Genomic DNA, 20,272 nt, shown 5'->3' with positions numbered 1-20,272 from the left:
CAGTATCACTGCTGTGCTTCAGAACTCTTTGGTTAGGAATAAAACGGATAAAAAACCCCATTGAGCTGCAGCAAAGGCAGGTACTGGAGCTATTCAGCTCAGGTCGGAGAACAAAAAAGTGGAGTCTTTGGGAAGGGTAAGAGTACTGGAGGCACCCCGCCCACACCCACACAGAATGCTGCTTCTTCCTTCCTCCATTCATAGGAGATTGGTGGGTGGGGATGCATATTTCAGATACCCACTAGTGGGAGGCGGATCCAAAAATAGTTCCCTTCCATTCTATTTATTCCCAGTGCCCAGGACTGGACTGAGGACATCCGAGGCTCTAGGCACATCCCCACATGGCCCCGTGCGACTTGGCCCTACCCCGTCCCTTCTTGGAATGGCAGTGGTAAGGCCACATAAGAGAAGTCATCTAGGAGACCACCACCACTCCTCTTTGGGCAGGCTGGATCTCCCCTTCCCAAGATCATCTTCTGTCATCTTCTGTCCCAGAGGAGGAGGGAGACTCAGCCAGCACCCAACTGAACAAACGACGATGGGGTGGTAGCAGTGAGGAACTCCCTGCACAGACACATCCAGAGGAATGAATTTCAAAATTCAGACTCCAATTAAATGAATGATGCAGTTCATCCCTCTCAGAGCTATTGTTTCAGGTGCCTGCTGACTCAGGCAGACATCAGTAAAGAAAATAACCTTGAAAATGTGGCTGACTGTTTCTTCACAACCAGGAGGGCTGGAACCACAATTTTGAAAAACAAAAGCCGAGATTTTAATGTTGTCAAATTACTCCTCCGGAGTTGAGGAGGAGTAATGGAGTTGAGGCCCCAGGCAATGGAGGAGAGGAGAGAAGCACTGACCATGAACAGGGGATCCCCATATCTTTATGGGTCTGTAGCTAGTAGGATTACTCCTCCGACAATTAGACGTGTGGTAAAATTTCCAAGCATTATGTGTAGGTGGGTTTGAGGGGGTGGGTGAGTGAGCAGGAGAAAATGAAAGATTGGTTGAAAAATAAGAAAAATGAAGCATGGCAAATACATATAGACAGATATTGGAGATGGGGAGAAAAAGAGAGAAAATATAACGGAGGAGGGTATCAAATACAATAAATGGAAAGGGAAAGAGTGAGAATGAGAATGAAATAGACGCTGAAGGTTACTAAGGAAAAGTCACTGATCTGTAATAGGACTAAATGGACTAAAGATAGAAAGGAAAACGGAATGATAGTAAGTAAGACTGAATAGCATTTGGTGAATAGGTTATTTAATGAATTTTACTAGTGATTGTTGAATAATTTATTCAACAATTTTTGTGGCATTAAACTTGTTCTATAGCTAGTTTAAATACTATTCATTTAATATATTATTCAAGGAATAAGATAATTATCTCTATTTGGGAAGGCTCTGGCAGGAAACTGCAAAGATTTGTAATACTTTTTAGCTGCTGGGTATGGTATATATTAGTTATTGAGAGGCAGGGGACAGAACTGAGGTACTCTGTTTTTTTAAATACATCAAAGATCACGTAGAGCAAAGAGCTTCTGTATATGGAATGAATGTATAAATGAGTGTTTAACCAGCCATTTGCACTATGTTACATTTAAAAACAGTATAAAATAGAAACTTGATTGACAATGTTACAGTTAAGTAAAGAGTCCAACAAACAGTACACAGCTGTTTTATTCCTTTAAGATGCAGGAGGTGTGGCCTTGGGGAGTCGTGGCCACATAGGTATTTCATGCAGGTATTTTATCTTGGGTAGCAGGAATCAGGTAAAATATTCAAGCCCTGAAAATAATATACTAAAATCATTTTTTTTCACATTGATTTGCTTCACACAGCACTGTTTTCTTTCCTCATAAAGTACTCCACATTTTATTTTCCTCACTAAGGTTCAGAACTCATAGCTGGTGCATCATTAATCCTAAGAGAATTTTACTTTTTACACATAGCTAGTTTCTAGGTTTAAGAATGAGAAGTACAAAAACTAGAGTCTCTCTTGGGAACAATCGTATTGTGGGGAGAAAGAGAGAAAAGTTGGAGGGCAAGGAAAATAAACAACAACTGTGCTAGCAGACTGGCATGTACATCTCAGAATTAGAGTGTTTAGCATAGATACATTATTCAGTGGAAGCTGGAAAACAGTCTTGCAAACTTCTCACTGCCAACAAGTTTTGCTTTGGGGAAAAACAGGAGGCCAAAATTCTTCCATCTGAGAAACCATTCGGCATAGCTTCCAAATGTTTGTGGATCTCTTTGAGCAAAAAGAGCAGCCCTACTTTTGCCAATGTCTTTACTAGCACAAAGGTATATTCCCGAAGTACAAACTTAGCTGATCTACACTAAACAGATGGGTTTCAGAGTAGCAGCCGTGTTAGTCTGTATTCGCAAAAAGAAAAGGAGTACTTGTGGCACCTTTGAGACTAACAAATTTATTTGAGCATAAGCTTTCGTGAGCTACAGCTCATTTCATCGGTACTCCTTTTCTTTTTACTAAACAGATGGTCATGCACAACCACATAGCTGGAGTTACAGGGTGGTTATATTCTTTCAAAGTGCCTTGTTCTGACCTCCAAACACAGAATGGACTCTTTGTATTATCTGAATGTACGTGAATGGTCAGATAATTCTATTTGTCTGCTATTAATCTATGTTTCTGCTGAGACATTAGTGTCTTAACAGATAACAATAGACTATTCTGCAAGAGATTATCCTAAAAATATTTACAAAAATGTTATAACTTTAAAATAAATCATGGCTGCTGTAACCAAGAAGTTAGGTAACAAATGCAAGTAGTACAGGCTACAGCATTTCGTAGTACATCAGTAGCAAGGTAAAGCCTAATGTGCATGCCACAGCAGTAAAGCAGGTGTTTACAAGTCTCATTTCATTGACCTACATAAACACAAAGCTCTAACCCCATCAACATTTACAGAGCTGCAAAACTCCCACTTGAAATGGTCTTAAATGATGTTAGACGGCAGAAATTAAAGTCCTGAGTTGATCTAAGAACACCCCTTTCTATCCAAACTACTCCCCCCTTTTTGGTGCTTCAGCATATCAAATATGGTAGACATGCTGATCTAAAAGTTAAGCTGAGTTATGAATACAGAAGAATCCCAGAAGTCATCAGTTAAACTGGGGATTTTGGGGACTGGGGATTTTGGGTGCCCAACTTGAGAAACCTTGAAGTAGCCTGATTTTCAGAGGATGGGTACTCAGAAGTTTCTGAAAACAAGGCCCCTGCAAGGTGTTTCAAGTTGGGCACCCAAAAATTGAGGCATCCAAAATCATTGGGTGGCTATGTATAAATAGCACCTACCAATCAAGCAAATCTGCTCCTTGCGTGTACCAGTCACAGTTGTTCACTAAAATTAATTTTTACTGTTTTTCACTCCTGTTCATAGAATATCAGGGTTGGAAGGGACCTCAGGAGGTCATCTAGTCCAACCCCTGCTCAAAGCAGGACCAGCAGAGCCAACACAGTTAAGAGAGAAGTAGATGGTACAGCAGAGCCAACACAGTTAAGAGAGAAGTAGATGACACAGAATCGCCAGGAGAAAATAAACATGAAACCCCATGATGATGTGTTTATGGTCATTTTTCAGAGTAGAACCACATTTTGTCACTCCTTTCCCTGTAGAGATATGCCTGTGCAGGTCTCATGGTGAAATTTTGTTTGTCGTGTCAATTGCAAGATCCCTAAACAAAATGCTAGAGTTTACAATAGAAATTTCCGTACCTGTTACCTCTCTCACACCTTAGCGTGGAATACAGTTTATTTTCTTTTGTTTACTGCCAACACAGCAGCTGACTAAATTATGACTGACAAACTGTAATGTTTATTAAAAACTCATGTAAACAGTCATCTCTCTGGCTTACTAACTGAAGTATGATGGATTTTGCCATAGTTAAGAAACATAGTTTAAATTTACACAGTCACCTTTGACCAGGGGTTCATGAACTTTTTCACACAGTGTGGACTACATCTTAACAGAGATTGTGTCATGGGCCTCCACCTCTCCTCTAAGTCAAGATGGTATTGGCCACCTTTACTATACATTCATGATCAAATAACGTACATCTGCCAACTACAGCAATTGCTTACATGAGAAAGCAATAGTGAATTCTTAACTGTCTTTTAAACCACATTCTGCAAACGGAAAGAGCAGGGCCAGCAACCTGTGACCAGGCAGCTCTCTGAGGAAGTGCTCCATGGATCACACTCTGGGAGCTTCTCACCCAAGGGAAGGAAGTCTTAGTTCGACTAATGTACACACATCAGAAGGTTTTCTGCTTTGCTTAGGAAAGTTGCACAAGTGACTTTGATTGAAGTCTTTATTATTCTGAAGAAGACAGATGACCCTGTTCAGAGGTGACTGTGGCAGGAATGCAGAGAAAGAGGGTTTTCATTGTAATCGGTTGTAAAACAGCTGACATATTGTATATAAAATTTTATGCTTTCAATCTCTGACCAGCTATGTGGCAAAATATTCACCCCATCTCCAAAAGGAAAAAGGATAATACAATACACATAAACAGAACTGGAAAACCTAAATGGCTTATTAATTAAGTTCAACTAAAACAAGATCCATAAATAATAACAAATCATTATTCCACAATGCATCTATAACTAAATACTCGCCAATGTTGTCAACAAGAATAGCTACACATAAGTAATTCACACAAAGCACAATTCCACAGCATTTAAGACAATCGATATTAGAAACTAGTAACTGAGCCCTGGAATAGAAGACAAACAACTGGGAGAGCTAAATTAATTTAGAAAGCTAAGATGTTTTCATGTGATTGAAATTAATTACATTTTAGATACAACCTTTCAGAATACAGTAAATGCTTTTGAAGGACAGTTTCCAGAATGACACCTTACAGAACTTTGAACATACACTTTAATATCAGATATCACCATTTGATCTAAAACGTGCAATGATGAGAAGTATTTCAATTGCTTTTTGCACCTGGTTCACAAAGGCAATTTTGCTTCCATGAAATACTATATGTAATTTCCATCACAACATGGCTTTACACAGTCATCTTAACAATTAATACGAGCCTACTTTACACTTTTTATTACGATTCTAAATATGAGAACAACTTAGAAAGGTATTTTTAATATATTTTTACTAACAATGGGGCAGCCCAGCCTTCGTTCTGCAGCTGAAAATCTCCACTCAGCCTTCTAGTTACAAATATGTAGCAATTCTCAACCTCCTCCTCAGCTTCTGCCACTATCCAGGGCACTACCTCCTCAGACAACACTGCCGCCTCAGAATAATTCTGACAGGAGTATTTTTGTGTCCTTTCCATCGAAGTCCAAGAATACTGCTCCTATAAATACATGATCTCTACCAGTCTAGTGACTGGGGGTCCAGAGGCAGTTCCAAAAGCTATTCCAGTTATCAATATCATGTTATTTTGGTTTCAAAACTAGTATATAACTATAACAGCATCCAAACGCATGCCTAATGTTACTGTCCTTAGTGAGGATTAATAGCAGAACATAATTCTAATGTTAAGTTTCAAGGGGACAGGGTGTAACTAACTAAATTTTCTTTAAAGGAGACCCTGCTTTTTTGTTAAAGCCTCACAGCTATAACAAAAGACAAAGAATACTAACAAAAAGTCTGTGGGGGAGGGGGGAATTCTAAAAATGCTTGTAGTACTCATCAGAGGTGAAAAGCAAAATCCACTCTATGCCCAGTAGGGACAATGCCTTATGGATCTAAATTACCTATTCAGTAATTCAGATACTATGGAGATAAGTGCTACAGAGAACTGTAAGAGAGACAAAAAGGTAGTGGAGCCTTCACTACCCACCGTTTACTCCTCATTTTCATAGCCCTCACTATGGCAAGTGCTTTTTACAGTTAAAGATGACTGCAGTAGTCTCCTTTTGGAGCCCGCCAATCCACTTCCTTTAATCAGCCTGCAAGGGAGTATGCATACTTCAGCTAGCCAACCAGAAACTGGATTTCCTAGCCCTTGTCAGTGTGAAGAGCAAGAGATCAAAAACTGTGAGAGAAATATAGTTATAAAGTAACTCAAATACCTTCCAGAGTGGTGAAACATTCAAAATCAACGTTTTGGTCTGTAGATTAAAAGTAGCATTGTTAACTATTAAGATACACAGCAGGGGAGCATTATCCTGACAGAAAGCAAAGAGTCTTCTCTTTAATGTGTGGTTACAGAGTAACAGCTGTGTTAGTCTGTCTTTGCAAAAAGAAAAGGAGAACTTGTGGCACCTTAGAGACTAACCAATTTATTTGAGCATGAGCTTTCGTGAGCTACAGCTCACTTCATCAAATACTTCTTTTGAATGACTGGCAAGATTAGTGGTTTTCTATGAACTTTCATTTCCTTCAGCAGTTTTTATCTATATTTTTTCTATTCATGATGGGATAGCTGAAACGACATAGCCATTAAAAATAATGTGACAACATTAAAGAAAAAAGTCAGCATAAAAAACAAACAAAATAAACAAACAAAAACCACAGAGGCAAGGAGCGCCTGCTGGAACTGGAATACAGGAGTTCAGGTAAGTGGGTTTGTAACTTTCATCTTGTATATGGCATGGTTCTTAAAGTTACTTTTTATTTATTTTAAACTAATTTAGAAAATCATGCTATATAGCGAGGGAAGATACAATTTTCCTCTGCTCTTTCAAACCAGCTCTATGGGTTTCTTAAACAGCTGATGCATTCCGGGCCACCACAGCAAAGCTAGGACTAGGAATTTGTAACTTTATGGAATATTTAAATTATGGTAGCAAGGCATGTGACCAGAGGATTAAGGTTTCCTGGAGCACTGGGCCAGAGCAAGTGGAGGGCCCTTCCCCTCCCCTTCTGCCTGCAGGCCCACCCCCATTCCACCCCTTCTGCCGCAGCCCCACTCCTTTCTGCCCCTTCCCCGGGACCCACCCCCATTCCACCCAGGGTGGCCCCCATTCCGCCCCCCCTCACTGCAGCCCCACAACCCCTTTTTCTCCTTCCCCCTGACCCCCCCTCCCTTGCAGTCTCAAGACCAGAGAAGCTCTGTCCCCATGCCACTGCCTCAGGGCCACAGCGGGGAGAGAGCTCCTCCAGTCCCAGAGACGCTACGGGGGTTTGGGTGCTGGGGCTTCTCCTGACCTGCCCACCCAGAGTTTCTGCCGGAGAGTGGTTTGAGCACAGGGGCTTGCCCTGCCACACCGCAGCTTCTGCTAGGGACAGGTAGGGGGCACTGGAGGGGGCTTGCCCTGCTATGCCGCGGCTTCTGCCAGGGACAGGGTTGGGGGCCACTGCCAGGGGCTTTCCCCATCCTGAGATTTCTGCCAGGGATGGGGTCTGGGGCCGCTGGGGATGGAGGGCATCCCCTGTTCTGCAGCTGCTGCCGGGGACAAGGTTGGGGGCTGCTGGGGGGGCTTCTGCCCAGTACTGCTGCCACGGAGCGTGGTTGGGGATGGGTGGGCTTCCCCCGTCCCTCCCACCCACCTGGTGACTAGGGCTCGGAGCTTCTACTGGCGGTGGCAGACTTTTTCCAGGGGCGCACAAGTTGGCTGGGGCCCCTGGGCACAGGCCCCATGGGACCAGTGGCTCATCACCACTGCATGCGATTAGTCTTTAATTATTTAAATGCTGGACATCTAAGCATGATTAGTAAGGATATACAGTATACATTGGTGAAATATTTCAACACACAAATCCTAAAGCAATAGACACCTTGTATCTAGAGCTGTGAGAATAACTGATTTTTTGGATCACTAACTGATCCCCCCCCAAAAAAGATTAATTAATTTCAGGTCAACCTGAAATGAAATTTTTTCAGAATGTTTTGTTCAACCCAAAACTAAATGACAGGTTTCAGAGTAACAGCCGTGTTAGTCTGTATTCGCAAAAAGAAAAGGAGTACTTGTGGCACCTTAGAGACTAACCAATTTATTAGAGCATAAGCTTTCGTGAGCCACAGCTCACTTCTCACTTCATCAGATGAAGTGAGCTGTGGCTCACGAAAGCTTATGCTCTAATAAATTGGTTAGTCTCTAAGGTGCCACAAGTACTCCTTTTCTTTTTCCAAAACTAAATGTTTCATTAAGTTTGAGCTTTTTAAAAAAAGTATAAAACCAAAGTGAATTTCTAAGTGAAGTAATTTTGAATAAAAAAACCTAAACATTTAATTTCAAAAACATCAAAATGAAATGTTTTCATTTTTTCAGAAGTTTTGTGGTTTTTTCAACCTAAACAATTCAACAAATTCAATAAAAATTCACAAAGTGTTTTCATCAACCCAAATCTGCATTTTTCAGCAAAAAAGTTTCATCTTAAAAATTTTGCCCAACTCTGCTTGCAAATGCCCTGTGACAGAGATTTAAGTAAATGATATTTAAAGGTGACTTGCAAATAAAGATAAATTTGATAAAAGTGGAGCTATTAATTGGGAAGTGGGGTTTCTTTCTGTTACCAGTATTAAAAATCTGTGGGAGGGACAGTCTCTGCAGGATGAAAGAGGTAGTAACAAGATGCATGCATTCACGCACAAAGAGATGGACTACAGCAGCGTTTCTCAACCGCAAGCAGCTATGAGGGGCTTTTCATGCAGCCACAGCTTCCTGGCCAGTGACAGGGGGCGGGGCGGGAAGCAGTGGACCATCCCCTAGGGTCAGCAGCAAGGATTGGGACCTGCCCCCCTATGGAGCCAAAAATGCCGGAGGAGTAGGCTTTAGCCCTCGGGTGGGAGGGAGCAGATTCAGCTGTGCAACTGTGGGCTCCGTTCCCTGGTCACAGGGCTTCGAGCTCCAGTCCCAGCCATGAGGCAACAGGTGCCAACCCGGGCTCAGCCCACCATCGTTCTTGGCCACCATCGTATGGTTGCAGGGCTCCGGTCCATCAGGTCACCACCACACTGCCCCTGACCCCTGCTGCCTTCCTACCCACCTACCTATCCAGGGCTTAATTTGTCCTCCAGCTTGCCAGGGCTGAGTAAGTCTGTTGTGAAAAGTGATATTTGTATGTTAATATCACTTTTCACTGTCTCCCAGCTAGCAAGCAGTCTGCTGCTGTGAAAAGTGATAAACATTCAAATATCACTTTAACAGAAACAGACTTAAGAGCTAGCAAATCTTAAAAAAAAAAAAACCAACAAAACAAAACAACCAAGAACATGCAAAGTACCTTATCTGTTTCTATTATGCTTAGGTCCATTAAAGGATAGAGACAACTGTACGTTATTTTTATTATTGAGTCTGCAAAAAAATCCATACATAAATAAATTAAAATGATTTGGACATGTAGATGTGCATATTTATTGTTTTTCCTAAAGTTAATTAAGTATTTTAGGAAAAATTGACAGAGCACCACCAGAAAGAGTTGGTGGCCGCACTCTGAGGCCACCAAAAAATTTGTTGAGAGAATCATCATAGAATATCAGGGTTGGAAGGGACCTCAGGAGGTCATCTAGTCCAACCCCCTGCTCAAAGCAGGACCAATCCCCAACTAAATCATCCCAGCCAGGGCTTTGACAGGCCTGACCTTAAAAACTTCTAAGGAAGGAGATTCTACCACCCCCCTAGGTAACACACTCCAGTGTTGCACCACCCTCCTAGTGAAAAAGTTTTTCTTAATATCCAACCTAAACCTCCCCCACTGCAACTTGAGACCATTACTCCTTGTCCTGTCCTCTTCTACCACTGAGAATAGTCTAGAACCATCCTCTTTGGAACCACCTCTCAGGTAGCTGAAAGCAGCTATCAAATCCCCCCTCATTCTTCTATTCTGCAGACTAAACAATCCCAGTTCCCTCAGCCTCTCCTCATAACTCATGTGTTCCAGACCCCTAATCATTTTTGTTGCCCTTCGCTGGACTCTCTCCAATTTATCCACATCCTTCTTGTAGTGCGGGGCCCAAAACTGGACACAGTACTCCAGATGAGGCCTCACCAATGTCGAATAGAGGGGAACGATCACGTCCCTTGATCTGCTCGCTATGCCCCTACTTATACATCCCAAAATGCCATTGGCCTTCTTGGCAACAAGGGCACACTGCTGACTCATATCCAGCTTCTCGTCCACTGTCACCCCTAGGTCCTTTTCCGCAGAACTGCTGCCTAGCCATTCGGTCCCTAGTCTGTAGCGGTGCATTGGGTTCTTCCGTCCTAAGTGCAGGACCCTGCACTTATCCTTGTTGAACCTCATCAGATTTCTTTTGGCCCAATCCTCCAATTTGTCTAGGTCCCTCTGTATCCTATCCCTGCCCTCCAGCGTATCTATCACTCCTCCTAGTTTAGTATCATCCGCAAATTTGCTGAGAGTGCAATCCACACCATCCTCCAGATCATTTATGAAGATATTGAACAAAACCGGCCCCAGGACCGACCCCTGGAGCACTCCACTTGATACCGGCTGCCAACTAGACATGGAGCCATTGATCACTACCCGTTGAGCCCGACAATCTAGCCAACTTTCTACCCACCTTATAGTGCATTCATCCAGCCCATACTTCTTTAACTTGCTGACAAGAACACTGTGAGAGATCGTGTCAAAAGCTTTGCTAAAGTCAAGAAACAATACATCCACTGCTTTCCCTTCATCCACAGAACCAGTAATCTCATCATAGAAGGCGATTAGATTAGTCAGGCATGACCTTCCCTTGGTGAATCCATGCTGACTGTTCCTGATCACTTTCCTCTCGTGTAAGTGCTTCAGGATTGATTCCTGCACTACAGTATGTCTGCAGATGTGAGACAACTACAGACCAGCTTTAGGAGCAGAGTTTGAACTTTGAAGACAGTAAAAAATAGCAAATAAATTATTACAGCAAATTGGCCTCAGATCAAGACATGTTTATGTAGATAACAGACCTTACAAATACTAGTCAATTTCCATGAGGGTGCACTGACAAAAATGCATAATTTTTTAGCTGACAGGAAAGAAACTTACTTCTGAGGTTTATAATCAGATCAGTTTTCATGAATGGTGGCTGTAAAAATGATGATGTTAGAACCATTCCCTTTGGAAATAAAGCTAGTACTTTATATGAAGCAAAAGGTTTCATTTTCTGAGAACACAAGTATCATGCACGCCTCCCAATCCACTGCACAGTAATGAACCAAGTGAGCTACAAACTTTATATTATATACACACACACACACAAATATATGCAAATTAGACAACTACAAATAAATATGATCAGGCGAGTTAAAAATCCTAATCAGGGACTAAAGACAGATAATAAGGAACGTAAGAAATACTAATGCCTTTGGGATAGAATTTGGGATGTTCTCAATGCACACTGCATTACTCAATAAAAGATTGTGTTATAACTGATGATGCAAAAGGGTTAAAGACTACACAAAGAAGGAGCATTTTTTCTAAGTCAAATTCCAATATACAGAGGTAACAGATGAAGAATTCAAGTGTTTAGAGAACCAAACCTGTTATTAAAAAGTTAAAATCTCTTTAGAGTGTTTGGGCACAAGATGTAAAGAGATAGTTAATGCAAGCATACAGAAAGAATCATAGGACTGGAAGAGATCTCGAGAGGTCATATAGTCCAGTCCCCTGCACTCAAGGCAGGACTAAATATTATCTAGACCTCCTTGACAGACGTTTGCTCTTAAAAATCTCCAATGATGGAGATTCCATAACCTCCATAGGCAATTTATTCCAGAGTTTAACTTCCCTGACACTAAGTTTTCCCCAATGTCCAACCTAAACCGCCCTTGCTGCAATTTAAGCTCATTGCTTCTTATCCAGTCCTCAGAGATGAAGGAGAATAATTTTTCTCCCTCCTCCTTGGAGCAACCTTTTATGTACTTGAAAACTATCATCATATCGCCTCTCAGTCTTCTCTTCTCCAGACTAAACAAACCCAATTTTTTCAATCTTCCCTCATAGGTCACATTTTCTAGACCTTTAATCATTTTGTTGCTCTTCTTTGGACTTTCTCCAATTTGTCCATGCCTTTCCAGAAATGTGGTGCCCCGAACTGGACACAATACTCCAGTTGAGGCCATATCACCGTGGAGTAGAGTAGAAGAATTACTTCTCATGTCTCGCTTACAACACTCCTGCTATTACATCCCTGAATTATGTTTGTTTTTGCAACAGTGTTACACTCTTGACTCATATTTAGCTTGTGATGCACTATTACCCCCAGACCCTTTAACGTAGTACTCCTTCCTAGGCAGTCATTTCCCATTTTGCATGTGTGCAACTGACTGTTCCTTTCTAAGTGGAGTACTTTGCATTTGTCCTTATTGAATTTCATCCTATTTACGTCACACCATTTCTTCAGTTTGTTCAGATCATTTTGAATTTTAATCCTATCCTCCAAAGCACTTTCAACCCCTCCAAGCTTGTTATCGTCCGCAAACTTTAGAAGTGTACTCCCTATGCCATTATCAAAATCACTGATGAAGATATTGAAGAGAACCAGACCCAGAACTGATCCCTCAGGGACCCCACTCGATATGCCCTTCCAGCTTGACTGTGAATCACTGACAACTACTCTCTGGGAATGGTTTTCCTACCAGTTATGCCCACATCTTATAGTAGCTCCATCTAGGTTGTATTTGCCTAGTTTTTTTATGAGGAGGTTATGCGAGACAGTATCAAAAGCCTTACTAATGTCAAGATATACCACATCTATTGCTTCCCCCCTATCCACAAGGCTTGTTCCTCTGTCAAAGAAAGCTATGAGTTTGGTTTGACAGGATTGGTTCTTGACAAATTCATGCTAATTGTTACTTACCACCTTATTATCTTCTAGGTGTTTGCAAATTGCTTAATTATTTGCTCCATTATCTTTCCAGGTACTGAAGTTAAAATGACTGATCTGTAATTCCCCAGGTTGTTCTTATCCCCCTATTTTTAGATTGGCACTATATTTGCCCTTTTTCAGTCCTCTAGAATCTCTCCCATCTTCCATGACTTTTCAATCAGCTCTTTGAGAATTCTAGGATGTATTTCATCAGGCCCTGGTGACTTGAAGATATCTAACTTGTCTAAATAATTTTTAACTTGTTCTTTCCCTATTTTGGCTTCTGATTCTACCTCATTTTTACTGGCATTCGCTATGTTAGATGTCCAATCGCTACTAAGCTTTTTGGTAAAAACTGAAACAAAAATGTTATTTACCATTTTTGCCATTTACACATTTTTTGTTATTGTCCCCCCCCCCGCACAATTGAGTAACAGGCCTACCCTGTCCTTGGTCTTCCTCTTGCTTCTAATATATTTGTAGAAATGAGGTTAGAAATTAAAGACGCTTTTAGCAAATCCCTCTAGACTTGAAATTGGTCAGCACAGTATCATTATACTTGGCACACACTAGTAAATTACAAGCACTACCACTATGAATAGTGATTCTAGACAAAATCGTAAAAGCTATTTAAAGAGTTCAAACAAGTGCACAGTTAGACAAAGTCAGCCACCTCAATTAGTGACAGTCAAAATTATTTCAGGGAACAAAATTAATTAAATTGCTGAAATTCTTAGGGTACTGGGTCAGAGTACGTTGTCCGCTTATTATTTATGTGCAGATAAAACAGTTTGTTAGAATGGAAGTTGAAGCTGAAATTGCATTTCAATAAAGTTCAGCTAAGTCCCAAAGCCAAGATTACACTCTTTTCACAAAGATTTCACATCTTTATAAAAAATCCTAAGTGTCAGAATGTCTGGAAATGAACAGCTAAGGGGCCCACTTTATGTGCCACTAAAGTATAATCCTTCATCATTCACTTTCACTCCACTCACTCAACCTTAGCTTTGCCCCCTAAAATTTGAAAAAATATATGACAAAAGGTCAAATTGACAGTTTACAAGGAGAAGATAAGAATCCCATCTCCTATTCAAGGATCCTTTTCCAATTGTCAGTTTTTTATTTTGATCCTTGCATATGTTTTTCCAAATGTTGGAGGGCAAAGTTAAGTTGTCAAACTCTTGTACAGAAGGAAACATCGGTTTGAGGTGTTAGCTAGACTGCACGGAAGCACACTTTCAATCTCAACGTGTTTTTAACCAGTTGTTTTGTTTCTGAATTTCCCAAGTTTTTGAATGAATATTACAAGTTTAAACATAGTTGGTGTTTAAGATCTACAGTAGGGGAATTCTTCAAGTTTTAGTGGGCCACATTTGAAATTTGCGCTAGCTTTTGGTATATGTAATTTCTTTTTTATTTCCAACTTTAAAAGCATTAAGAAAATAGCAATTAGCCCCATTACCATCTCAACTTCTGGTCAGTATTTCCAATCCTCTGCCCCTTAGCATAACAGGAGCACTGCAATATAAGCTCCCTTCAAAGATTATAGTTGAGAAAATTATATAGCAACAACAAATCACTAGAAAGCAAAGAAATAAGACTTTTCAGCACAACTAAAAAGCTTGCCAGAACACTTACTCCCTCTAACAGTGTCATCAGCATAACAGATGGTGAAGAGCTAATGGAACAGAAAGGCACCAAGAACTGTTGTAAAGAATTATTACATGAAACATCAAGCAATATTCCAGAGTTTACCAAGTCTAAGGCTATAAACATGACAACCATTTAAAAAAAAGAAAGAATCTTCTACCTTTAAAGACAGAAGCCAGTTAGTGCTCAAGAATTACAAAAGTATCTTAACAATATAACAACTGAACTCAGAGAGTATGAATGCACAGGAGAGACCAGTTTGTTAAATATTAACATGAAATAGGGAAATAATGGAATCTGACACAAATCAAACTTGCTCAAGTGCTGCTCTCACCTCCCACACAACTTTACCAATTTTTAAAGCCCGTTAGAAAAAAATTCCAATTTAGCATTTAATTTTGAGATTAAGTTTCTCTTTTAAAGCTGTAGCTCTCATTTTCTGATGGGAGACAGAAGCAGCAGTCTTAAGGTGCCACCATTGCCCTTCTGTTGGCCCGTCCCTGCAGTTGTAGATTGAGATCCCATTACTGAAACACAGAAGTAGGAGAACAGAGGATAGGGCTGGGAACCTGGTGCTGTCTGGCGCTGGCTCCTGCTTGCTTTCTGCCCATGTATCATTATTTAGGTGCTCACTGTAATCCCACAGTCAGTCAATTAGTGAAGGCTGGGCCATTTGAAGGCGAGAGAAGTCTTAAAATTAATGGCTAAAGAGGAATTAAAAACAAAAGGTTGGGGCTTAGCTACTTAACTCTATGAAGGGACACGGTCAACTTGATTTTTTCTAATTCATAAAAATTTCCAGTTTCTGACAGGACACCCTTTAAATAGTATGTCCTGAATATTTTTTTAAGTTTCTATTAAAATGATCAGGGTTTTTCTGTTCCCTTGTAGATGTTTATAAATATCTTTTCAGCAAGGGAGAAAGTGACTAATTGGCTACACCGGTTATTGTATGCAAAGGAACTGATTTCTGGAAGGGGAGGTTACTTACCTGTAACTGAAAGTTCTTCAGGATGTGTGGTCCCTATCTGTATTCCACTGAGGGTTATGCCCAGAGCTGCAGCTTTTCAAAGTAGTAGTGTCTGTCGGCCCACACATGTGCCCTTGCATTCCCTTGTGGTTTCACCTGAGGGTGGGGTAGACCAACCACATCTTCAGTTTCTTCTCCACCACACATCTACCAGATCCGCAGCAGAGGAGAAGGAGGGTGGGACTGGAATATAGATAGGGACCACACATCTCAAAGAACCTCCAGTTACAGGTATGTAACCTCCCCTTCTTCTTCGAGTGATGGTCCCTATTGTATTCCATTGAGGGTGATTAACAAGTAGTACCTAAGTAAGAGGAGTTTGCAAGGAAAATGATGGAACCGTGGAATGGAGAACCGCTGCACTGAACAAGGCATCTGTTGTAGAATCATGCACTGGAGCATAAGAAGAAGAAAAGGTGTGTTTACCATCATGGGTCCCAGTTCACCAACCTTCCTTGCAGAGCTAATAGCCATCAGGAAAGCAACCTTCATGGAAACAAGAGAAAGGGAACAGGATGTCATGGGTTCAAATGGGGAGTTCATTATTGATGTAAGGACTAGGGTGAGATCCCATTGAGAAGTGATAGGCTGAATGGGTGGGTATTGACATACAAGGCCCTTCCAGAATCAAGCAGTCAAAGGGAGGATAAAAAACGAATGTTCCTCCACCTGAGGATGGAAAGTGCTAACAGCTACTGTGTGCACCCTGATGGAGTTAAGAGCAAGTCCCAAGGCCTTCAGACAGAGGAAATAGTTCAAGTGCATCGGGATGTCAACAGCCTCAGGGGCAAGACTGTTCTGTTGGACGCAGGAGGTGAAATACGCCCATTTAACTTGGTAGGATCATCTCATGGAGTCCTTCCTGTTACTGGAGAGGACATCTCATACTACCAATGAACATTCTCGTGCTAGTGGAGGTGCCCATCCAAAAACCAGGCTGTTGGATGAAGCAGCAAACAGGCAAACAGAAGAAGTTTGCTTGGGAACTGTCAGAGAGAAGCTACGGTGAGTGCTGCATTAAGGGGGCTGTGTTGTGAGCTGGTGGGGTGAATATCTGAATGTCTGTCTCCTGTGACCATTTGTCTGACTGAAGCTAGTTGCAGGGGCTGTTTGACCGTGTGTTTGTTTGAAAAGTATGAATTGGAAGTGCAAGCTGGTCTCCATATTGGAAGAGAAGGTTAAAGGACTAGAGACCTAAGTATCAACCCTGTGTTGCATCAGAGAAAATGAAGATTTTCTGGATAGAAGTCAGCATTTGGTACTGCAGGCACAGCATGCTGAAGAATCTCAGAGGGCAGTGCAGAACGGGGAAGAAAATTGGCAGCATGTAACCTCCAGAAAATGAAAGAGGAGAATGGTTTGGAAGAGCCACCTGAAGGAAGGGATCAGAAGGAGACCCCATCAACCAGAAGGCATGGAATGCATTGTCCTAGGATGGGGGTTCCACGACCACCACTCCCAAGAGGAGGAGACAGGTGGTGATGGTCAGGGACTCCCTCCTAAGGAGGACGGAGTCATCCATCTGCCGTTCAGACTGGGAAACTCGGAAGTGTGCTGCTTGCCTGGAGCTAGAATTCAGGATGTGACGGAGTGTCTGCTGAGACTGATCAAGCCCTCGGACCACTACCCCTTCCTACTTCTCCATGTGGGCACCAATGATACTGCCAAGAATGACCTTGAGTGGGTCACTGCAGACTACGTGGCTCTGGGAAGAAGGATAAAGGAGTTTGAGGTGCAAGTCATGTTCTTGTCCATCCTCTCTGTTGAAGAAAAAGGCCCAGGTAGGGACGATCGAATTGTGGAGGTAAATGCATGGTTACACAGGTGGTGTCAGGGAGAGGGCTTTGGACTTTTCGACCACGGGATGTTGTTCCAGGAAGAAGGATGGCTAGGAAGAGATGGAATCCACCTAAGAAGAGAGGGAAGAGCATCTTCACAGGCAGGCTTGCTAACCTAGTGACAAGGGCTTTAAACTAGGTTCGCCAGGGGATGGTGACCATGGGATGGCCCAGTTCAGGATCCTGACAAAAGGAAGAAAGGAGAGCAGCAAAATATGGACCCTGGACTTCAGAAAAGCAGATTTTGACTCCCTCAGGGAACTGATGGGTAGGATCCCCTGGGAGGCTCATATGAGGGGGAAAGGAGTCCAGGAGAGCTGGCTGTATTTTAAAAAAAGCCTTATTGAGGGCGCAGGAAAGCCATCACAATGTGCAGAAAGAATAGAATCATAGAATATTAGGGTTGAAAGGGACCTCAGGAGGTCAACTAGTCCAACCCCCTGCTCAAAGCAGGACCGATCCCCAATTAAATCATCCCAGCCAGGGCTTTGTCAAGCCTGACCTTAAAAACTTCTAAGGAAGGAGATTCCACCACCCCCCTAGGTAAAGCATTCCAGTGTTTCACCACCCTCCTAGTGAAAAAGTTTTTCCTAATATCCAACCTGATATATCTTGACTTTAGCAAAGCTTTTGATACGGTCTCCACAGTATTCTTGCCAGCAAGTTAAAAAAGTATGGGCTGGATGAATGGACTATAAGGTGGATAGAAAGCTGGCTAGATCGCCGGGCTCAACAGGTAATGATCAACAGCTCAATGTCTGGTTGGCAGCCGGTATCAAATGGAGTGCCCCGGGGTCTGTCCTGGGGTGGGTTTTATTCAACATCTTCATTAATGACATGGATTGCACCCTCAGCAAGTTCACAGATGACACTAAGATGGGGGGAGAGGTAGATATGCTCGAGGGTAAGGATAGGGTCCAGAGTGACCTAGACAAATTGAAGGATTGGGTTAAAAGAAATCTGATGAGGTTCAACAAGGACAAGTGCAGTATCCTGCACTTAGGACGGAAGAATCCCATGCACTGCTTCAGGATGGGGACTGACTGGCTAAGCAGCAGTTCTGCAGAAAAGGACCTGGGGATTACAGTGGATGAGAAGCTGGATATGAGTCAGCAGCGTGTCCTTATTGCCAAGAAGGCTAACGGCACATTGGGCTGCATTAGTAGGAACACTGCCAGCAGATGGAGAGAAGTGATTATTCCCCTCTATTCGGCACTGGGGAGGCCACATCTGGAGTATTGTGTCCAGTTTTGGGCCCCACACTACAAGAAGGATGTGGACAAATTGGAAAGAGTCCAGCGGAGGGCAACAAAAATGATTAGGGAACTGGAACACATGAGTTATGAGGAGAGGCTGAGGGAACTGGGATTGTTTAGTCTTAAGAAGAGAAGAGTGAGGGGGGATTTTATAGCAGCCTTCAACTATCTGAAGGGGGGTTCCAAAGAGGATGGAGCTCAGCTGTTCTCAGTAGTGGCAGATTACAGAACAAGGAGAAATGGTCCCAAGTTGCAGTGGGGAAGGTCTAGGTTGGATATTAGGAAAAACTATTTCACTAGGAGGGTGGTGAAGCACTGGAATGGGTTACCTAGGGAAGTGGGGGAATCTTCATCCTTAGAGGTTTTTAAGGCCCAGCTTGACAAAGCCCTGGCTGGGATGATTTAGTTGGGGTTGGTCCTGCTTTGAGCAAGGGGTTGGACTAGATGACCTCCTCAGGTCTCTTCCAACCCTAATCTTCTATAAGTCTATGATATGAGGATTGGAGTGTCTAAGACTGCTATTGTGATGTGTGAGCAGTTCCAGAAATGTTGAGAGCAGGAGTGGAGGACATTTCAACATGCGAAGAATCAGAAGAAGCCAGAACTGGTGAGGCCAGAATGGAGCAATCAGGATGACCATTGCCCTCTTCCATCAGAGTTTGTGAAGGACGTGTGGCAAAAGTGGCGGAGGATGGAAGGCATAGATGATCCAGACAGTCAAGAACCAAGGCATCACTCTGTGAATGGGCACTGAGTCCTTCCCTTGAGCAGTACTGAATGCACTTGGTGTTTGTGTGAGATGCAAAGAGGTTCCTGACCAGAGTTCCCCATTGACCAAAAATTACCATTGTCCGCAATTACCATGTCATGCAGTTCCCATTCAAGATCAGTTGCAAAGTTCCTTCTGAGAGCACCAACAATCTCGTTCTTGGTCCCTGGTAAGTAAGCCACCAACAAGAGGATACAATGTGCAAAGCACCATTTCCAGAGGCACACTGCTTCCACGCACAGTGCTGGGGATCTTGTGCCTCCTTGTTTATTTATGTGGTAAACTGTAGCAGTGTTGTCCGACATGATGAGAACATGACGAGAATGGATGAATGTTAAAAACTTTTGTCAAGACTTGTGGAGTAATAGTAAATCTGAACAGGAGGACACTGTATTGGAATAGTCACAGACCCACCATGAACCTCAGGAACTGTCTGTGGATCGACTGGATGTAGACGTGGAAGCAAGCATCCTGCATATCGAGAGCTGTAAATCACATGCCTTTTTATAGTGAGGGAGATCTGTGAAACTTCGGTTTGCGAATGGAAGAGTTGAGGTGCCGGAGATCCAAGATTGGTCTCCATTCCGCTTTCATCTTGGGCAGCAGGAAATATTTGGAATAGAACCTTGTGCCCTGAAAGGCTGCAGGGACTGGGCTCACTGCTCCTCTCTGAGGAGGGAGTTCACCTCTAGGGTAAGAATACGGTCGTGAGAGCAATCCCTGAAATGGGCTCGGAGTGGGTGGCGTGGAGGAGGTAGCATCATAAACTTGATTGTATAGTGGTGTCGAATGACATCCAGGACCCACTTGTCCGTATGTTATTGTGCTCCATGCTGGGAGAAAGAGTTTGAGACGGCCCTCTCCCCGACCTGTGGACCTTCGGACGCTTCTATGGAGGTTCATATGCTTGCTGGTGGTGGGAACTGGTGAGTTCTTTAGCACTGTATAGGCAGCAGGCGGTAACATTTTCGTTT

General features: G+C 42.5%; 1 protein-coding gene across 3 annotated transcripts in view; it reads right to left on the bottom strand.

Annotated features, from left to right (window-relative positions):
* COG5 (component of oligomeric golgi complex 5) overlaps positions 1-20,272 on the bottom strand; it is a 307,484-nt gene that overhangs the window by 95,352 nt on the left and 191,860 nt on the right. The gene's annotated exons all lie outside the window — the stretch shown is intronic.

The sequence above is a fragment of the Lepidochelys kempii genome, chromosome 1 (assembly GCF_965140285.1).
Source record: "Lepidochelys kempii isolate rLepKem1 chromosome 1, rLepKem1.hap1, whole genome shotgun sequence".
NCBI classification, from domain to species: Eukaryota; Metazoa; Chordata; order Testudines; family Cheloniidae; genus Lepidochelys; species Lepidochelys kempii.
The sequence above is the reverse complement of the archived record's forward strand: the minus strand, read 5'-3'. Positions and strand labels throughout refer to the sequence as shown.